At 47.3% G+C, this 15,752-nt stretch overlaps 1 protein-coding gene across 5 annotated transcripts in view; it reads right to left on the minus strand.

Annotated features, from left to right (window-relative positions):
- PAK4 (p21 (RAC1) activated kinase 4) overlaps positions 1-15,752 on the minus strand; it is a 78,872-nt gene that overhangs the window by 47,115 nt on the left and 16,005 nt on the right. Inside the window, exon 1 of one of the 5 annotated variants that reach the window (XM_081200335.1) lies at positions 14,682-14,779. The exons of 3 other annotated variants lie outside the window; for them this stretch is intronic. The gene's annotated coding sequence lies outside the window, so the exon portion shown is untranslated. Of the gene's footprint in view, positions 1-3,330; positions 3,547-14,681; positions 14,780-15,752 lie in introns of those variants that run through there. One more of the 5 variants, XM_081200337.1, reaches the window with a different exon arrangement.

The following is a 15,752-nucleotide window of genomic DNA, read 5'->3' on the forward strand; positions in this document are numbered from 1 at the left end:
AATGAGGGTAACAAAATTGCACACGACATAAAGTCTTCTTTAGCAAGTACAGCAGAGGGCCCAATCCACATACAGTGCGTGGACACCACAAAAATCCTGTTGGCAGCCCAGTGAATGGGGAAGCTTCAGTTACTGGGTTGCTGTTGGTCAGGTTTCCACAGTAAAGCCTAAGGCAACAATGGGCTTTCCAAAAAAATCTGAAATAGAAAAATTGATGGAAAGATTTCTTGGGCAAATCTGCCTAGTGTAATTCTCCAGTGCCCTATAGCAATGGTTCCCAGTTGGTGGTCTGTGAACCCCAGAGGGTCTGTGCAACCCACGCAGGAAGGTCCATGGCACCATTCACATAACAAATACCACAACAGAGGTATCAACTTTTTCAAAAGTAGGGGGTCCATGGCTTGGCTTTTTAAAAACAGTCTGCAGTACTTAGCTAACTGGGAACCAGTGCCCGATAGTTATCTAATTCAGCATGCTTATTCTCCTTGTAATTCTTTAAAAAAAAAAAAAAAAGAGGCCACAAATTTAAAAACTGTTAAGCTTGCCATTTGGCATTCCATCATTGCTAATTATTTTATGAAATGGAAATTCTCCCACAGAAACCTTCCTGCCCCACATCCCTGGATGCAGGCACCAGACAACCCTCAGAGCGCATCTTGCGCCTGGCTTCCGCTTGCAGCCTGAGGAGTTCACTTAGCTGTTCCACTCCCAGCACAAGACTCTTCTTCCACAGTGAAGCAACTTTGTGCAGTTGTAATGCTATGCTACCTCAAAGTGGCAGCAGCGTACAAAATTCTCAGGGCAGTTCAACGCAGCGGACAAAATGGTACAAGGCAGAAGTTGCTCGGCTCTAGCTTCTGAGCACATTGCTGCTACCCAATCCCCACACCTATCTCCAGCTGAAGCACAGCAAATACAAGAACACTAGTCACTGTAGTCCATGCACAGGTAACCTTGAGGCTGGATTACGGCCATGTGCTCCATGTGGGGCTGCCCTAGGGTCTGGTTTGGAAACTCCAGCTGGTGTTCTCTGAGGCAAAACTGCTGATGGGGACACCAGGTCGAGAACATGTGGTCATTAAAGCATCTGCACTGTCTGCCCATCTACTACAAGGCCAGGTTGAAGGTTCTTGTATTAATCTGCAAAGCTATTAACAACTTAGGTCCTGGGTATCTCAGGGAGTGCCCGAACCCTTATATCCCAGCTCGATCACAAAGGTCATTTGCAGGAGCCACCAGCCATCTCCCCAGCCACTCTGGGGCAGCTTACAGCACATAAAAAAATGTAAAACATCAGACCTTAAAAATACAGGGCTGCCTTCAGATGTCTTCTAAAAGTCAGATAGTTGTTTACTGCCTTGACATCTGGTGGGAGGGCATTCCACAGGGCAGGCACCACCACCGAGAAGGCCCTCTGCCTGGTTCCCTGCAACCTCACTTCTCACAGGGAGGGAATTGCCAGAAGGCCTTCAGCGCTGGAGCTCAGTGTCCAGGTTGAAGATGAGGGTGGAGATGCCAACCTTCATGGATACTGGGCCAAGGCCGTTTAGGGCTTTAAAGGTCAGCACCAACACTTTGAATTGTGCTCGGAAATGTACTGGGTACGTAACAATGAACAGGTGCCAAACGCAAATACAGTATTAGGCAAGCTTGGATGTTTCAACATGTTTAGATTTGTTTAGTAAACACAAGTAAAACAAACATGCTAAATTAGATGACACATGGGCATCAGAAAAAAATTCCAATAAAAATTTCCCAGAAAACCCACAGCTACCAAGCATCAGCAGGCAACAGCCTACCGGAAAGGGCCTGCTTGCAACACTACCCTGCCATTAGCACCCTGCTCAGCCAGTCGCCTGCTTTTGGGCTCAATAGTGGAATTTTCATTCTTAGCAGAGGCCTATTCAAGAGCAGCAGCATGTATGCACCACACTGCTGCAGGCAAAGCATGGGGGGAAGGGAGAACGAAAGAGAACGCTCAGCCCTTGGTAGGCAGGGAACAAAAGCTGCAAATTGCATATAAATAGCTGCATGCAACAATTCTCATCTTGAGGTCTGCAAAGCCAGGACTGTGCTATGAGCCTTGGGAATGCCTCTCCTAGTGGGGAACCCAACAACCTGGAGCCAGGGATCCCCACTTCCTTAGGAACTCTCTCTGCCAAAGCTGAAGGGTGGGTTCTTGCTACTACAAACATGTGTGTACCTCCAAAGCCCTCTGGGGTCCCCAATTTCTCTCTCCTCCACCCCTCTTCTTGCTACATCCTCTCACCTAAGACATTCAGGAGTCCAGCCTCACCACTCCAGGTCACCTGAAGGTCTACTTTTCCTTTGGCTGCCCCTGATGCCACAAGCTCCCTCACAGAATACCTCCCCATTGCTTCCCCGATTCCTCCTCAAGACCCACCTTTTGCAAGAAGCTCTTGGCAGGACCCCTCCATCTCCACACCCCACAGTAACTAGACTTATCTACATAGAACTGAAATAAACATACACGCTCCCTTCTGGCCCCAACTCTATTTCCCTCCCCTTTCTCCGTTTAATTTTAAACTCCTTGGAGCAACCACACACTTGAGTTTTGCGATGCTGATAAATTGAGTCTGGTCCTGAGCAAGCTGGCCCAGGGGATAGGTTTATACCCAAAGACACTTTGAAGTTTGCATTATTATTCTAGGGCCCTTTAATCCCCACAGCCCTTTCCTAGGCCCACAGGCTTAGAGGTACAGTTCACCAACTCTTATCACGAAGCCTCACCCATTTATGGCCACTGCCACCCCGCCTCCCTAGTCTTACAGGCCTCCGTCAACTGGGCGGCGCAGACATCCAACTCAAGATTATTTGACCGTGAAGGTAGGCTACATTTTGACTGTCAACTGCCGCTCCTGCCCTGCCCTGCCCTCAACCTCTAGGCAACCATTTCAGAAATGGGTGGGCAACTCTGTTGTTAAACATGCAATAAGCCATTTCAGAGAGAGAGAGAGAGAGAGAGGGAGAGAGAGAGAGAGAGAGAGGAGTAAACCTGCAACACTAGATTTCCATTCTAAAAAGTTTTCTCCCGAAGCTTTTTTGCAAAAGAGAAAACTCTGCACAAAACTGAAATTAAATGCACAAAGCGCGAGCCCACCCTGAGAATAGAGCCTCTCCCTTTTCGCCGCTGTGTGTGAATTGAGCAGCTTCCACCAGAAGCCAATGCCCTGCTTGAACACACTGTTTTTTAGGGGGTGAGGGGAGAGCCTGGCGTCCCCCTTGCTCGCCCAGCATGAACAGGCATCCCACCCTTCCTGAAAGCGCCCCGTGGGGGAGGGGGAGCAACTGGCCAGCAAGTTCACTTACCTCCACCATCCCTGTACTTCCTGAAAAGTCAGCCGCAGGGTGCTGGAGAGGAATAAATCACACGGCAGAGGAGAGGGTGGGTGGACAGGGTGGGGGGGGAGAGAACAATTCTCCTCCGGAAGAGGAGATTGGGTTTTTCTTCTCTGCCCAGGAGAGGAGAGTCAGTTGGTTTCCCTGACTAGGAGACACTTGATCCGGGCAGGGACGTGCACACTCCTCCTTTGCTCGCTGGGCTGCTACACACAAGTTTCCTGACGTTGCAAGGCCAGAAGCTCCACCCCTCCCTTCCCAGCACTCTGAACTGGGTGAAAGGAGGGGAAAGGCGGCAGCACTGCCCTCACTGGAGGAGGGAGGCAGCGACACCCAAAGAGGAAGAGGAGGAAGATGTGAAAAGGCAAAGGAAACTTTGGGGCTGGCCTGGTGCCGTTTTGGACCTCTGGATGCATTCAAAGGGAAGGGGCCAAGATTATTTGTGGGGAAGGGTCCCCCTTAACAGCAGAATCATTTGTAAAATGAGCTCCGAAAGCCTCTTGGTTTTAAGGGCGTGGGGCGGCGACCCAGGAAGGGAAATATGAAGAGAAAACGCTCTGTACATGCTCAGAGGTAAACATAATAATAATAATAATAATAATAATAATAATAATAATAATAATAATACAGTGGTACCTCAGGTTATATATGCTTCAGGTTACAGACACTTCAGGTTACAGACTCTGCTAACCCAGAAATAGTACCTTGAGTTAAGAACTTTGCTTCAGGATGAGAACAGAAATCGTGTGACGGCGGCAGCGGGAGGCCCCATAGCTAAAGTGGTACCTCAGGTTAAGAACAGTTTCAGGTTAAGAACGGACCTCTGGAACAGATTAAGTACTTAACCCGAGGCACCACTGTAATAATAATTTATTATTTATACCCCGCCCATCTGGCTGGGCCTCCCCAGCCACTCTGGGTGGCCACCAACAAAGCAATAAAATACAGTGGTCTGTTAAACATTAAAAGCTTCCCTAAAGAGGGCTGCCTTCAGATGTCTTCTAAAAGTCTGGTATTTGTTTTTCTCTTTGACATCTGATGGAAGGGCGTTCCACAGGGCGGGCGCCACCACTGAAAAGGCCCTCTTCCTGGTTCCCTGTAACTTGGCTTCTCACAGGGAGGGAACCGCCAGAAGACCCTCGGAGCTGGACCTCAGTGTCTGGGCAGAACGATGGGGGTGGAGACGCTCCTTCAGGTATACTACAAGAACAAACTTTAAGACTGAGGGCGTAAAGTCGCTTTCAGTTCACCCTTCTGGGGGAAAAGAGACTAATGAATAAAAATGATGTGCCCAGAGCCCAACCCCAACATTTGGGTCTAGCGTGATGGAACACCAGTGAGGTTTGACTCAGATTAGGCTCCGTTGTAGTGGGAAAGGTGGGTGCCCTCACAACCCGGGCATTTGAATACTTCACAGCCTAGGACCCTCGTACCTATGGGACTGCCTCTCCTTGTATGCCCCATGGAGGACCTTAAGGTCCATAAATATCAACACCCTGGAGGTCCCGGGCCCTAAGGAAGTTAGATTAGCCTCAACCAGAGCCAGGGCCTTTTCAACACTGGCTCTGGCCTGGTGGAACGCTCTGTCTCATGACCCAGGGCCCTGCAGGATCTGATTTCTTTCCGCAGGGCCTGCAAGACAGAGTTGCTCCGCCTGACCTTCGGCTTGGAATCAGTTTGATTCCCTCCCCCTCTTTCTTTTTTCCTTTCTCCTCCTGTGAAGAGGCTTTTAATCTTTTTTATCTTTTATTTTAATCTTGTTTTTTACATTGTATTTTAATCAACTTGTTTTTATTATTGGTTGTTAGCCGCCCTGAGCCCGGTCTTGGCTAGGGAGGGTGGGGTATAAATAAAATCATCATCATCATCATCATCATCATCATCATCATCTGTGGGAGAGACTGGGATATGCAGATGTGCAAACAGGAAATGCAGATGTGCAAATGGCAGAGCCGTTCCCAAATGACACACTCGGGCTCAGTCTTTCTCCCCATCTCACCCCTTACTTGAAATGTCAAAATACCATTCACTGAGGACTGAGCAGACATTTCGCACTCAATGCCCATTACCAAACAAGGTGGGAAAGACACAGCTCTCTAGCAAATCACCTGCCCTCATCAATTGCCTCATCAATAGTCCCTAGATTACAGGGGCAGAACACCAAGGACCATGCCAACTATATAGTCACTTGATCTTTGTACATCTTTCTATGAACGTGGAGTTTCAATCAAGAGGCATTTCCTTTTTCCTCCTGCTGTTATCTCCAGGGGCGAGTTGGCACCTTTTCCCAGGACACAAAAGCACCTGCCTGTTTCTACTCTTTGCTCCCCACCATCTTAAAACATAATCTCCCTCCTCCTTTACTTATATTAATTCAAATGGACACAGATCTACAGCAACCTCCCACATCTTGGGAAGCTGGTAACCCTACTCTGCTCTGGGACACAGATCCAACAGAATGGGAACTTTGGACCCTTCCAGCCTCTCACAGTTTCACTTGGCTGGGTTACCAATACTAGGAATGAAAGTTATCAGAGGCAAGGAAAGGAGTGGCCTGAAGTCTGTTTGAAGAAACCAAAGCCAAGGAAAAATATGCCAGTCAGTGTACACACACACACACACACACAGAGAGAGAGAGAGAGAGAGAGAGAGAATCATAGAATCATAGAGTTGGAAGAGACCACAAGGGCCATCGAGTCCAACCCCCTGCCAAGCAGGAAACACCATCAGAGCACTCCTGACATATGGTTGTCAAGCCTCTGCTTAAAGACCTCCAAAGTAGGAGACTCCACCACACTCCTTGGCAGCAAATTCCACTGTCGAACAGCTCTTACTGTCAGGAAGTTCTTCCTAATGTTTAGGTGGAATCGTCTTTCTTGTAGTTTGGATCCATTGCTCCGTGTCCGCTTCTCTGGAGCAGCAGAAAACAACCTTTCTCCCTCCTCTATGTGACATCCTTTTCTAAATTTGAACATGGCTATCATATCACCCCTTAACCTCCTCTTCTCCAGGCTAAACATGCCCAGCTCCCTTAGCCGTTCCTCATAAGGCATCGTTTCCAGGCCTTTGACCATTTTGGTTGCCCTCCTCTGGACACGTTCCAGTTTGTCAGTGTCCTTCTTGAACTGTGGTGCCCAGAACTGGACACAGTACTCCAGGAGAGAGAGAGAGAGAGAGAGAGAGAGAGAGAGAGAGAGAGAGAGAATAGGAAATCCTACCTTTCAAGTTACAAGTTTCCAATTTTAAGCTTGTAACTGTTTTCACAGATACAATATTAAAGAACCCACCTCAACTTTTTGGCTTCCGGCCACTTAGGAAGCGATTAACACAAGCCACAGAAAATCAGAATGGGTTCTATCTGTAGCAAGGAGATGGGCATTATCACTGAGAGATATGAAACCTGAGATTCAGAAGCCAGGTAGAGTGAGTAAGTGAGCTTTTATTTTATTTTAAAATATGGAACCCCTGGGCTATGCACAATGTCCAGGGCAATGGGTTTAAAGTACAGTGGTACCTCAGGTTAATTACTTAATTCGTTCTGGAGGTCTGTTCTTAACCTGAAGCACCACTTTAGCTAATGGGGCCTCCCGCTGCCGCCGCGCCGCCAGAGCACGATTTCTGTTCTCATCCTGAAGCAAAGTTCTTAACTTGTACTATTTCTGGGTTAGCGGAGTCTGTAACCTGAAGCGTATGTAACCTGAAGCACCTGTAACCCGAGGTACCACTGTATGCAGAAACATAGCAAAGGAATCATTCTTTTTAGCACTACTTCGCCAGTGCCTTTAAAGAGTTTGAGATATATCCTGCGGAGGACATTAACATGGTCTCTAGGCTCAAAGGAACACGAAACGTGTACTGCGATCTGTTCACCATCCGGCTAATGGTTCTTTCCTGGGGGTGTCCTCTCTTATATACCTTACATACCCCTACTGGTATGTAGGGGACCCAGCATCAGAACTTTCTGCACATGTTGGAAATGCACAGGCACTTTTTAACCACCCAGAACAAATGAGGTTTTATGGTACAAACAACTTATCCAGATTTCCTAAGAGGCACAAATTCCCCTAAGCCCCAGCCTGTGCCTTGAGATGTATCAGGGTTTCAAAGGAGTTCCCTGCTCGGCTTCCTCCACCCCACCACCCCCGGTAATGACTCGAGGCTCTTATGATTTCCTTGTTATTGTTTCTCCTGGCAGCTCTTCCATCTGCCAGATTCTGGTTGTGTTCGAGCCTGTTGAAATGCCATGGTCTTGCAGAAGAGAAAGGGGTTAACAGAAAGAGGGAGGGGCGCCTGATGGAACTTGAGGAAGAAAAGAACACAGAGGTTTCCGCCCGCAGCCAATGAGGCGGCAGTGTTTGAAACAAGGACGGCCAATCAGGTGCCGTATCTGGTTGTTCAACATCAAAAGGGAAAGGGGGGGGTTCAGGGGAAAAGACAACATAGTGATAAATCCTGAGGTGCCCATCTAGGAACATCCTTGCACCACAGAGGAGTGCAATTCAAAAGAAGAAAGCACTCAAGAATGCCATTTATTCCTTGCAGAACCAAGGCCTCATCCCCTCCATGTGCAATTCAGGAGGCGAGTCCACAAGCTGCTTAGATAGCAACATAAGCTCAAAACACTGGTTTAGATCGCCAGATGGCAATAATAATAATAATAATAATAATAATAATAATAATAATAATAATAATAATAATAATAATAATTTATTTGTACTCCGCCCATCTGGCTGGGTTTCCCCAGCTACTCTGGGCGGCTTCCAACAAAGACCAAACATACACCAAAATGACACACATTAAAAACTTCCCTTATACTCCTATACTCCCCTTACTCCACACAAAGTGGCAGAAACTGTTTAGGGCTTTGAAGGTTAACAACATCACCTTGATTTGTTCACAGAATGCACAATGTCGATTTCATCATCAATAGCTCTCAGGGTGCTTCACAAGATAAATGCAATTTTTAAAAATTTCTCAGCAATCATTGCAACCACCCCATAAAGGGAGTCCACATCCCCTGCAGTGTGTGTCTGACCAGTATTCCAGCTCTGACCTGAATCAAGAGGTTGGGTACAACAGGTCTCTGTCTGGAAAGAGCAAGTCTGAGCCGAGGAATATCCAAGCGATTCCAGTTTTGCGCCATCGCACAGCAGAGGAAATGCACAACCTCAAAAGCATCTGCAAGGAGGAGGCATTCAGGTAAGTGGCCAATTAACAGCTGTTGGATTCCAGGCATGGGCAAGGAGTTCCCCCAGCTAATTTTTAATTGCCCCATAGAAAGTATACAGGCAAGGGAGACTTCAGGGACACACCCACCATCTTCATAACCGGATCTTCCTTGTCAAAGCTAAACACTACATCACACTGGCTCAAACCTATCCGGTCACTGGTATCCAAGCAACCAGCCTAATTTGGCTCAGTGGCTTCCGTCCCGTTCTTCAGGACAATTCTGAGTGGAGCAATTTACCTGTGGAGACTGACAAAGACCCTTTTCTTAGCCACTAACCCTGCTCCATTTCCACTGAATGGGCAGCCACAAGAGCTGGCTTACGAAGCAGGCTGAAATGGCCAACTCTGAACAGGTACGTTAACCTTTTGCACTCTAAAAACACAGGTGCTTTGTCAGCTGAAACTTTAGGGGGGTTGGGTCGGCATTCTGATCTTCCAACTCAGGCCTTCAAATTGCAAGCAACATGATGACTCAACTTCTAGTCATCAACACTGCGAGGGGCTGAAACCAGAAGGTTTCCTGGTCCTCCTCCTGACAGGTGCAAGTCTCAGGCAGCTCACCGGCCAACTCACCAAGGCTGAGTCAACTAGCTTCTGCATTGCACAGAGGTTTTCAACCTTTTTGAGTCCACGGCTCCCTTAACCAACTACCTACATTCTTTCTGCGGCACCCCAGGAGCCCAGTTACGTCACCCCTTACCTGCAGAGCTGGCAGTCTCTCACCCTTTTTCCAAAGCCCTCCCTTGTGGAGTGTTCCCTCAGCCTCCATTCCTCTCCCCTTGGGAGTCTCTGAGCTTGCGCCCCCCCCCCCCGCCTCAAAGAGAGGTGTCTCCCAGAGGCACCATTCGCTTGTGGAGCTTATAGCCAGCGCTGCTGCAATAAACAGCTGTGCAAGCCTTTGGGAGGCAGAGACGTGAGGGAGCCGATGGAAAGGGGGACAGATGCCAGTGTTGCCCGCAGCACCCCTGACCATCATTCAAGGCACCCCAGAGTGCCACGGCACACTGGTTGAAAACCACTGGCACAGCACTTCCTGATCCCTCCCTGAATCCTCTGATCCAAACTCTCCTGCAAACTCACTCAGCTCTACTCCTTCTCCAAAAGGACCAACAAAAAAAATGCCATTTGCACGACACACAATTCCAAATGAGGCGAAATCCAAATTTAACCTAATGTTAGGAGTTTGGGGGAACAGGCTGCATGCCAGACCACCTCTAATCCCTGGGTCCCTCAAGTGCTGAAAGCTAATCAAGCCTTCTAATTCCGAAAATAGCCAGGATGGCTTCCCGATGAGGTGATGGGGGGGGGTTAAGGGGCTCAATGTGAGACGGCAAATGGGCAGGGGCCCCTCCCTTAACCGACAAAGCCAGAGTCTGGAGTAGAGAGTTTTGAAGTGATATGACCTAGAAGTAAAGCAGCAAGCTAGACAGAGAGTCAGAGCAACGTTTGAGAGCAAGCTTTGATTTCTGCTTGAATCCAAGGCTGCAGGATGGGAGAAGCAAGGCTCCCCACACTTGGTGTGTTAATGCTCTGAACCCCTCCATCGCAGGTCCAGGTAAAGATACCACAGTCCCTGCTGTACCTCATCTCCAAAAGGAAACATGAACCCTGGGTAAGTGCCTGGGACCCCTGCTCTTTGCACTGCTTGGAGATTGGGATGGCGCACGATAATGAGCTTCGTCTTCTTGCCACGAATCAAGAAGCAACCGATTTGACCCCAAGGATTGCTCCAGCTCTCTTCCAAGCTGTGCAGTAACTAATTCCCTACTGCACAAGAATCACAGAAAAAGGCACAGGGGCCCTTAGTGATGGCAGAAAGGGCAAGGAGGAAGGATTTCGCTTTGGGCTCATTTGAGCTCACTGCACAGGCATTTGGAAGCTTACACAGTACCAAGGAAGGTCATTCCGGAAGGCCTCTTGTGTTTTAAAAGGGCTTCCACCCTTAGGTCTCTTTATACATTGGGCTTAATTAGAATGTTCTCACTGAAGACGGTTCTAATTAAACCCAAAACAATTAGGAGCTGTTAGCACCAGACAGAGAAGCAAGTAGCCGAAAGATGCGTCATGCCACACAAGTGTGTTCCTCCAGTCAAATGAGGGGCATGTATCACGAAGCGCCGGCATTAGCCATTCCTGAGAGCGTCACAGAGAAAGGACATCAAAACCAAAGCACTTTTTGCCAACAAGAAACTGGACTTTGCCTTTGAAGCAGGTTCTGTTCAAGGACAAGCCAAGGTCAGCTTCCAAGTTGTTGTTTTTTTTAGAAAAAAAAACAAAACACAGTGACAATTCACCTCCTGCAAGGTCATGCCAACCTGGACAAAACTCCCAACGGCAATGTAAGATTTTTCTAAGCGATAAAGCAATCACAAATGAAATCAAAGTCCCTTTTCATTTACGTATAATCAATCTTAGCCTCTCGATGGCTTCCAAGAGGAATTTGCTGTAATGATGATTTTAATGCAGTCTGGCAGCAGACCATACCGCTAAGCACTAATTGCGTTGGGGGCGCGCGCGAAATCTATCCTTTCACTGGACAACACGGAGGTTGTGGGTTCTTTCTCTCCCCCTCCCGACCTCCCGAGAAAGATTCTGTTCTCAGAGTGATACCAGGTCCCTAAGGGTCTCCACCAGCAGAAATGAGATTGAAACCAAGTCCTACCTTCCTCGTGGGATGGGCGTGAAATGGCGACCTTTGCATTTTTAGCGACTACTGCCTGCAATTGTGCTCATGTAGTGGGTATAGAAGCCCCTTTAACTGGTACAGGGCTGATGCTCAGAAGCCATTTCTGCATCTCTTTGAGATTGTATTAACTATCTCATGAGCCTGTTTCCCTTTGCCTTATTTGTACGCTATTGCGTCTTCGGCCTAGCGATAGTGATGTTTGCTCATTTTTAATGCTATTACGAGCCACTTTGAGCTCAACCTGGTATTTTAGAAAAGCTAAATACAAATGTTAAACCTAAACGAAACAGGAACAGTTAAAAACGAACAGCAGAAACCATTCAACCCTGTCGAGTTGGGTCATGCAGCGAAAGCATTTCAGGACACAGAAAGATCACTGGCAGGGATGGAGGGAAGAATGTTCAGAAAACAGACTTTTCCCCCTGCAGGTTGTTTGCAGGCCTCCTAAGCTTAATTTAGTCTCTCCAGCTGTTCCCCTACCAGCTTTGCTGTGCAAGAGCTCTCCATTTAGCTGGCCTCCTCTCGCTGCTTGAGCAGATAAACTGAAAGACCTGCCTGAAAGCAATTCAGGCAGACGCGGCAGCAGCCTGCCCAGGTGGGTCTTCACGGAGCCTGCTCGAACCCAAACCAGTGTTCGAAATTAGCCAGGCGCCGGGCGCATTTTGCACCTGGTTATCAGTCACTTGCGACCGAGTGAAGGTGCCTGGATGCCAGGATGGCGCCTGATATCTCCACCATCTGGAGGTGCCTGCCTGGAGATCCTTGGATCTTGACTGTTTTCACACACTAATACCACAGCATTATATACCGGTATCTGTTATATTTTATCTGCACAATCAGAATCAATTTCAGGAACCAAAAATTCATTCTCCGTGCAGCCTGAGCAGGAGCAGTGAACAACGCTATAGTTAATTGTTATCGCTTGCCTTGCCTTACCCCACCCCACTAGCCTGCTCACAGTTGTGAAGAATATTCTTGCGTTATGAATGGTCCATGTCACCATTAAGAAAAAGAAGTCAGAATAAGCCAATACAGTGATACCTTGGTTTACGAACTTAATCCGTTCCGGAAGTCCGTTCTTAAACCAAAACCGTTCTTAAACCGAGCCGCGCTTTCCCTAATGAGGCCTCCCACCGCCAGTGCTCTTCCACCATTCAGATTCCGTTCTTAGACTGAGGTAAAGTTCTCAAACCAAGACACTATTTCTGGTTTTGCCGAGTTTGTAAACCAAATCGTTCTTAAACCGGACTGTTCTTAAACCGAGGTACCACTGTCCCTGGATCAAGGGACTTTTCTTCTTTAAGTTCTCAAAGGCCTTAACCTAGCTCAAGGTTGTCATCTGAACTAGACAGATGTTTTACTGATAATTAATCAGTGTCATCCATCATTTGAAAAATAAGACTTGAGAGCCCTCTTGCCCCAAAATGGCAACTAGACATTCCATTTTGGCAACTATAACCTTGGTTTGACTAAACTGCAGGAGGCAGTGGAAGACAGAAGTGCCTGGCGTGCTCTGGTCCATGGGGTCACGAAGAGTCGGACACGACTAAACAACAACAAACCTTGGTTTACAGAGCCATTTAGGTCCAACTTATATATCTGAGTTTCTAACACTGAACCAAACTGGAAAACATCGTGGTGAAAAGGAACTATACCCAAACTACGGTAAATGTGTCTTTCATAAACATGGCAAACAGGCATCCGGCGCCGGATCAGGTAAGACTGGGAAAAGCAGCGCATTTCTAATAAAAATGAAAGAGATTTGAAATTAACCATTTAAAAATGGAAATGGAAAAGCGCCAGCCATCTGCAAGCCTGCTCCTTTGAAAAATCTCAGGATTTCCTATGAAATAAATCGACACAGACTTTAAAAATAAAGAAAGAAACCTTGCATAATGAATTCACACATAAAAGCCAAGATGTGTGAGAGAGAGGAAGCAGTGATTAGCTGCAGCCCAGATCTCAGGGCACATGAGGAGCTTTGCGGTGATGCTTCAAAACACACCCCTGGTTCGAGATGATCGGGGGGGGGGGGAGACGATAAGGGTGAAGGGGAAGCACCATATATGTGGCCTTCACACAGGTTCTCTGCAACGCAGCTTGTTTCGAGTCAACCATAGATGGTGAACCCAGAAATGAACTACGGCAGGATCAAAGTACAGAATTATTATTATTATTATTATTATTATTATTATGCACACGGGTGGCGGGTGGGACGCGGGTGGCGCTGTGGGTTAAACCACAGAGCCTAGGGCTTGCCGATCAGAAGGTCGGCGGTTCGAATCCCCGCAATGGAGTGAGCTCCCGTTGCTCGGTCCCTGCTCCTGCCAACCTAGCAGTTCAAAAGCACGTCAAAGTGCAAGTAGATAAATAGGTACCGCTCTGGCGGGAAGGTAAACGGCATTTCCGTGCGCTGCTCTGGTTCGCCAGAAGCGGCTTAGTCATGCTGGCCACATGACCTGGAAGCTGTACACCGGCTCCCTCGGCCAGTAAAGCGAGATGAGCGCCGCAACCCCAGAGTCGGCCACGACTGGACCTAACGGTCAGGGGTCCCTTTCCCTTTACCTATTAAGCACACAAGAGCTTCGTGTGAACCATTGTCTCTACCCCAAAACTCAAGACATATATCACCTTTTCTGAAAACCTGCCACCCATGTGACAGGGCTTGGCGGACTGCATCCAAGGCCTGAAGGAGGAATTACGACTCAACCTCTGAAGGCATCCAAGGGCTGCAGCCAACGCTGCTCCACAACTTTCCAAATACTTTGTCACTCCCCTAAAACCCCTTGGCAGAAGTCCTCTCACTGATTTTTTCACAGAATGGTATCATTACGCTTCTCCCAGGCGTCCACCACACATCGCACATCTGTTTTTAATCAGCCAAACAGAAATATTTGTGATGGGAAAGCCGGCACATCGTGCAGGGGGGAAGTCAGAGATAAAGGCTTCCCTGTGACATTAACGAGCAGAGGCTGAAGCTTCACAGGCCTGGGCTTCCTCACATTCCTCAAGCGACTTCCTACCCAATTCTACAAAGCTATACTTGACACCAAAGGATTCCAAAGTGCTCATTAATAAAGAACATCGCAACCCGTCAGAGCCACCCCCGGCAGGAAAGTAAAAATTAAAAGGGTTTAAAGGCATTATCTTGGCTCCCCTCACCCACACAACTGTTTGCATATGGCAGGAAGAGCGAAACCGTGGCTCTCCAGATATTGTTGGACTACCATTCTCATTATCCGGAGCCACTGGTTGTGGTGGATGGGGGCTACTGGGAGTCCAACACCACCTGGAGAGCCACCCCTGGTATTTGTCATTCTGTGTTATGGTGGGGGGGGGTGGAAGAGGGGGTCAAAAGCAAGTCCTGAACAGAGCTGCAATTTCTGCAACCGTGGGCCTTACGAACTTGGGCAACTAGCCTGCCTGCTCTTGAGGTGGGATAGCTGAAGATGCCAGTGAATCCACAATGCCTTGCTGGTCCACTTGCCCTTAGGTTTGTTTAAGTCATATTTGCAAGATGTAAAAAAGGGAGACCTCGTTACCAGTGATGTTAAATTCTCGAGAATAAACTTTTGGAGAATATTCTCAAGAATATTCTCGATTAATGAGAATATTAGAGAATTTTCATTTAAAATAGGAGGATATTCATTTTAAATATAATTTTAATGAACTGAAAATGGTATAATTAGTTAATATACATGTTTATTCATGGGTAAACTTGTTCAGATGGCAACCAAAAACTGTACAGATACTTCTATTCCATGGGGCAATGCAGTGAATTCACTTTTTTTTTTTTGCACCAAACTTGAAATTGAAAATGCAACGTGAATGTCTCATGTTAATCACTAAGCCTGCCACTAACCCGTATACTTACCATCAACTTTGAATTCTAATTATGTTGCCAACTGCCAATGGTGAATGACACAATGCCCAGTAATGTAACTGGATCAAAAAAAAAATCATTTTTCATTACTTACACTGGCAATATCACAGCTTGACTTATTATTTAATGTGGGTTGTAAAACTGGTTCTTACATTAGAATTTACAGTTTGTAGAGAATATTCTCTGGAGAATTTTCTAGCAGAGAATATTCTCACCTCGCCTCAATACTCATTCCCATCCTGCTTACAAGACCTTTCCTACCACCTCTCTAGACCAGTAGTCTTCAACCTTTTCAAACCCAGGGCTCGACCTTTGAATGGTGCTGGTGCTCCTGTTGCGACCCACCTGACCCAGTAGGGGGTCAAAACACACCAGCTGAAGATTGTTAAACTATGGAACTCGCTTGCACAGGAGACAGTGATGGGTGCCAACCTAGATAGCTCTAAAAGAAGAGGAGGAGTTTGGATTTGATATCCCGCTTTATCACTACCCGAAGGAGTCTCAAAGCAGCTAACAATCTCCTTTCCCGTCCTCTCCCACAACAAACACTCTGTGAGGTGAGTGGGGCTGAGAGACTTCAGAGAAGTGTGACTA

This window comes from Podarcis bocagei, assembly GCF_964188305.1.
Source record: "Podarcis bocagei genome assembly, chromosome: 7".
Taxonomy (NCBI): domain Eukaryota; kingdom Metazoa; phylum Chordata; class Lepidosauria; order Squamata; family Lacertidae; genus Podarcis; species Podarcis bocagei.